Source organism: Botrytis porri (genome assembly GCF_014898465.1).
Source record: "Botrytis porri strain MUCL 3234 chromosome Unknown BPOR_017, whole genome shotgun sequence".
In the NCBI taxonomy this organism is placed as follows: domain Eukaryota; kingdom Fungi; phylum Ascomycota; class Leotiomycetes; order Helotiales; family Sclerotiniaceae; genus Botrytis; species Botrytis porri.
In genome coordinates this window covers 848,264-855,049 of record NW_024066091.1, presented here as the reverse complement: position 1 = coordinate 855,049, position 6,786 = coordinate 848,264, and positions in this window count along the sequence as shown.

Here is a 6,786-nt window from a genome sequence, read left to right as displayed (position 1 = left end):
CAAGTGGCTGATGATTTAACAAGACCGGCAGGGGAAAACAACAAAGAAAGTGATGTTACTTTACCTGATATAACTTCACCACCTGATCATACACCACCGAAGTCAAGGGCACCTGAGGATATAACTTTACCACTTGATCATACACCATCGAATTCGAGTACATTACCTGAGAGTGTATTACCTGATATTGCACTACCTAATGAAACTTTACCACCTACTGCATCTACATCTGCATCTACTTCCACACCACCTTTGAGATACAATCTTAGGAAGAGAAAGAGAAGCGATGACGACGATATAGAAGAACAGAGAGACTCCAAAATCATTCGGGCCTTACTTGCTTCCTTAAATAAGCCAGGATCAGAATCAATTGAGCACGCCATGATTGCCATTCCAAATATTCATCAATTCGAACAGGAGACGAATAATGAAATTGCTTCGAAGATCTTGACTATTTTAGCAGATGCACCAGCAGAAGCTGAGACCGCTCTACCAGCAACGGAAATACTCGGGATCAAGATACCGAATACATATAAAGAAGCAATGGCAGACAAAAAGCACGCGAAAGACTGGCAAGCTGCAATTCAAGAAGAAGTAGACTCATTGGTCAAGAATGGCACTTGGGAAGAGTTCATTTTACCACAAGGGAGCAATCTAGTTTCAACGAAATGGGTATTTGTTGTTAAGACGAAGGATAATAAGGTAGAGCGATTCAAGGCCAGATTAGTGGCTAGAGGGTTCAGCCAAGTTTTAGGTAAAGATTACAACGAAACCTTCGCCCCCACTGTTCGACTCGATACTCTTCGCCTTTTCCTTGCAATTGTTGCAAGAGAGGACCTCGAGTGTTCCCATTTCGATATCAAAAATGCGTTCACCGAATCACACTTGAAAGAAGAAATCTATTTAGCACCCCCTCAAGGTGTTCATGTTCGTCGCGGCCGCGTTCTACATGCACTTCGGAGTCTTTATGGGCTAAAGCAAGCTGGTAGAGATTGGAGCCTTCTTCTGAAAGGAGAGTTAACCAAGATGGGTTTCGTACAAAGCCTTGCGGATCCGTGTTTATACACCAATCACCCGCGCCAGCTAATTCTCCTAGTGTATGTAGATGATATTGTTACTGCTGCTGCACAAAAACGAGATATTCAATGGTTTTATCACAACCTTTCTGCTCGATTCAACACCAAAGACCTGGGGGAGATTAGTAAGATCTTAGGAGTGCGCATCATTCGTAACAGATCAGAGAGAGTGTTAACTATGGATCAAGAAGAGTATCTGGATGCAATGCTTACCCGATTCGGGATCTCCCATGGTCAACACACTCCAAGGAAGATACCAATCTCGGATTACAACCAACTACGACCAACGCTCCCAGACGACGAGCTCACTGATGTAAACGAATACCAGCAAGCAATCGGCAGTACGATCCACCCTATGGTTTACACTAGACCGGACATCGCATTCGGTCTCGGGAGATTAGCACAAGCTATGTCTAACCCTGCCAAACATCACAGCGTTGCACTCAAAAACCTTATGAGATATTTGAGGTCAACTATTAAACAGAAACTACGTTTTGGGCCTGGGGGAGTTCAATCAGATATTTGCAAAGAATATGACCTCCTACAACGCACCATCAAAGTATACACCGACGCAGACTGGGCAAGCGATAGAACCGATCGAAAAAGCATCTCTGGTGGGGTAGTAATGTTCTATGGTGGACCAATCTCATGGGCAAGCAAGAAGCAGACATCTGTAGCTACATCTAGTACAGAAGCTGAGTACATTTCCATGGCGATGTTCACCAAACAAGGGCAATGGGTAGCCCAACTCTTGAGGGACTTAGAGCGACCACAGTATATCGGGAGCAACAGCGGAGTTCAAATGCTCGGAGACAACCAAGGAGCGCTAGCGTTAACCAAGAACCCACATCTACACGAGCGATCAAAGCATATTGACATATGTCACCACTTCATTCGAGATCTCACAGAAAAACATCTAGTCAATACCAGCTATGTCAATACAAGTGATATGGCTGCAGATGGATTAACAAAACCATGCGCAAGGGTGATATTTGAGAGATTCAAGAACATGCTGGGGTTTCAAAGAGAGTAAGCTCTTTGGGAGAGTATTGGAAGTTGTGGTATGTGCTCCAAAATCGACTAAATCGACCAAATTGACCAAATCGACCAAAATCACTGAATCCACCCATTTCACCTATTTCATCAGATTCATTGGATTCATCTTACGTCGAATTTATCAAAAAAAAAAAAAAAAAAAAAAAAAAAAAAAAAAAATTAATGATTTCAAGAAAATCACGTGGGATAACAGATAAGCTTAAGGTCTGTTCGCATACGATCGGATTTTGATGGTCTACCATATTAAAACAGTAACCCTACGATCAAGGAATAACGAATTTCGAAGCAATCAGTTATTGGGCGTATAAAAGGAATTTTAAAGAAACTAACTACTGAAGCTGAGAGAGTAAGCTCTCTGGGGGAGTGTTGGAAGTTGTGGCACGTGCTCTAAGCTACTGTGCATATATCACTTCCACTTCGTAGTTAGATTTTACCTTAGTACAATTAATCTACATAGTCAATAATACATGCATTCCACTGGCCTGCTCCTTTATTGTGAACAAGAAGTATATTAAATCTTTTATTTAATATAAAATCGTTGAATATAAAAATAATGAACTTACAAATACTAATCTATAGGAACTTGTTTATAATGATTTTATATACTTTAATAACAAATATCTAAGTGATATATAAAAAAGAATATTACTTTGTTTTTATAAATTATTTTATTAATATAATATATATATTGATATTCAGATTACAATTAAGAATATATTAATAAAGGCTTTTTCTTACTTTAAATATTATAAATGGATTAGAGATCAATTTCTTAAATATCAAATTAATAAAATACAATCTTTTATATTTATAAAATAAACTATATTACTTATTAAGCTTGATTTAATATTATAAGCTAGTAAATCTTAGAATTATAAGAATACTATGAATTTTTTTAATAAATACTTTAAATATAATTTCAAGGATATATATTATTAGGCAGACTTGATAAGATGTGTATATATAATATATATAAATAAAAGAGTTGTTTATTTCTATCTATTCTCTTCATATAAAAAGGGAATTATTATATCTATATATATATATACTACCTTCATTTATGTATTTCATATATATATAAAGTAAAACATAACATTATATATTATATTCTTGGTTATGTATTCCGATATAAGCTTAATTTTCTTTTTCGTATGAAAAGAATTCGTATAAATCAGATTGATATTTGAAACTCGTAATAAGCAACTACCTCATTACTTAATCTAATTCTTATTTCCCAAAATAAATCAAATGAGTATAGTAAATTTCGTTTTAAATCAATTAAATATGATACTAGAAAATCATTAAAATCATTAAAATCTAAATCATTTAATTATATACATATTCTCCAGCCATATTGGATAATATATTTAGATTTGATATTATATTAATTCTTTTGAAATTATAGAAAATTCGAATTTAACTAATTATTCGAAATATATATTAGTTTCTATTAAAATATAAATAATTTATATTATTAATTACCTTATACTTACGATTAGTTTTATATTATATATAATATACTAATATATTTATATAAATAGAACCCTTTAATTATATAATATAGTAAATGTAACAATAGATTTAAATAAAAATCCTATTCTTTTCATTAATAGATAAGTTCTTATATCATATTATTATAATAATCTTCAATTTGTTCTTTTAATAATACCAAGTAATTTTGTTTTGTATATACATAATCGAATTATATCTATACAAATTTATACAATACAAGTATTATATATAAATGACTTGTTAATACAAAATCATAAGATTTTTATTAAAAGTTCTTATAAGAAATATTATTATTATGGTTTTATATCCATTCTAAATTATCATTATATATAAGAACATTTTAATAATACTTATAGAAATTATAAATAAAGAGATTATGGAATTCGATATATACAATTCAATTATTTACATTCTTATATTATTAATAAACAATATTAACCTTCATCTTCTTCTTATACTTTTCCTAATTGGAATTCTACTTTTCCTTTATTAATTAATTCAAAATCTCTTAATATTTATAAACATCCTCTTTTATTTAATTCTAGTTTTATTAAAATACTATTTATTATTAATTAGTTTATATATTTTTCTTGTTATTGTATGATTCTTAGATTTCCTTTATATTTTTTTGATTTAGAATTGAATTGTTTATTAAAAACTTTCAAAAAAGAAAAAAAATTATAAAATAAAAATCAAAAACAAAATATTATTAATTCCATTTTTAATTATAATTTATATTTATATAAGAATTTAATTGATTTTTATATAAATTTCTTATTTCATCTATTCTTTAATATATATAATAAGAATATTTATATTAATAAATGGTTTTAATGTTTTATTAACATTTTCTTTTATTATTATATTAATAATATTATTAAGTTTATTAATCCATTGAATTTCGATAAACTCTTTTTTTATATATAATTACTATAATATTATTATATTAATTATAAATCTCGTTTTTTAATTATATTTAATTTAATAAGATATTTATATAATGAATATAAATCTATATAGATAATGACTAGAATATTAGATAAATTCAATTAAAAGATAATAATTTATAGGATTAATTTTATTATAAGATTAATATCTGTCTCTTTTATTATATTATATATTTCAAAAGTTAATATACTATATATAACTCTTTTACTTTTTGTACTACTATAATATATAATATTTCTAATTGATTTGAATATATTCTTACTCATTATTTTCTTATTTGTTAATATAATAACAAAATCTATTTGACTATTTAAACCTTTATTGTTTACAAAAAACCTATCAATAGAAATAAATAGTTTTATACAATCTTATATAAAAAGAATAAACATGAATTCTTAATTAAGATTTTTTATTTGCTATTCAAGTTTTTTATTAAATATTTTAATATTATTATTTAATGGAATTTAATTTTATATAATAATAAATAGATTGTATAATACTTCTAATTAACAAATTATTACAATATATATATTTCAAGCTCTTTGTTTACAATATTGTTCAGAATTAATAACTTTTACAAATTTCTTTCCCTAATCTTTTTATATAAAGATTAGATAATTTTTATTCTATTATATAATATAATCATTAAAGATTAGAAATGAATTATATATTAGGTATTCATTTGATTTTGCTTTAATATTCATACTTTTAAATTCTGAATCCTTGAAATTTATGAATTCTTGATTTATTAAAATAAGTATATTATTTATTTATATTTCTATAATTCCGAATTACATATTTTTTATATTGATAATAAGTAAATAAGGATTGTATAAAGATATTATTATATTAAATTTTTTTAATAATATTTGTAATATATTATTTATTAATAAGTTTCTACTTTTATAATATTGTATAACGTGGTTTATTATCGAGTGAACTATATTATCGAGTGGGCCACTTCAAAATATACTAAAATTAGCCTTTTTTTAATATTTATATTTTAATGATTAATTAATATTTTTTAAAAAAGAAAAAAGATTTATCAATAAGAAAAGATTTTTTATACAAATATTTAGTTTTTATATGAAAATTGATATTATATTTTATAAAAATCATGAATTATTACGATTTTCTTTACAAAAATATTATTTTAATAATAACTCCTATATTAATTAGAATTTTAAAAAGCAAATTAGATTTCTATAATATTTATATAATTAGATTTCATAATTTCAAAGTTTATAAAATGATATTATTAAATGAAGAAAGTGTACAGTTATATACAAAAGAATTTTATATGTATTTATAATGACCCACTTAATGATATGGTCCACTCGATGATAAACTACATTAATGATTTTTTAATTATTATAATTATATTATTTAGATACTTATTCTGAAATTCTTTTGAAAATTTGACTAGTATAATTTAATTTAATAATGTTTTCAATTATATATATACTTGTATAATATCTTATATTATTAATTTAATATTTATTTTTATTAAAGTAGGAGTTAAAACTATAATGATTTTTTAACTTGATTTTTGTATTATAACTATTTATATTAAAATTGACTCTTTATTTAAATTATTATATATTTCTATAATAAAATATAACTTTTTATATAAAAAATCTATTATATATCCCTTTACTTTATTTATAAGATATAAATTAAATAATCTTTAAATATATATAAAAGAATTATACTTAATAAAGTCAAATATATCTCTTACAATTAGATTGTTAATCTTTTATATTTATAATGTAGTTTAACACCAAGTGGGCCATATCACCGAGTAGGCCACTTTCATCTTAATTTACACCTTCAAATACAGATTATTCAATAATCATTGAATCAATTAATTTAAACTATTAAGAATTTAATAATTTAGAATCTATTATATTATTTTAATAGATTCTTATATTATAATCTATCTTTTTATATTTACTATAACATTAATTAAAAGATATTTCTTTATTAGAATTTCCTTCTTTTTAATATTTATTATATTAAATTTAAATATCAATCTTTTATTGAAATAATATATTAAAAGCTTTTTATTCAATGAGCATTTATTTTTAATATAATTAGATTTTTTTTATGTGTCGATATTTGTTTAATACTTTATTTACTATATAAAATGTATAATTCTTTATATTTAAAAGTATATTTTCATAAGCTAATTTTT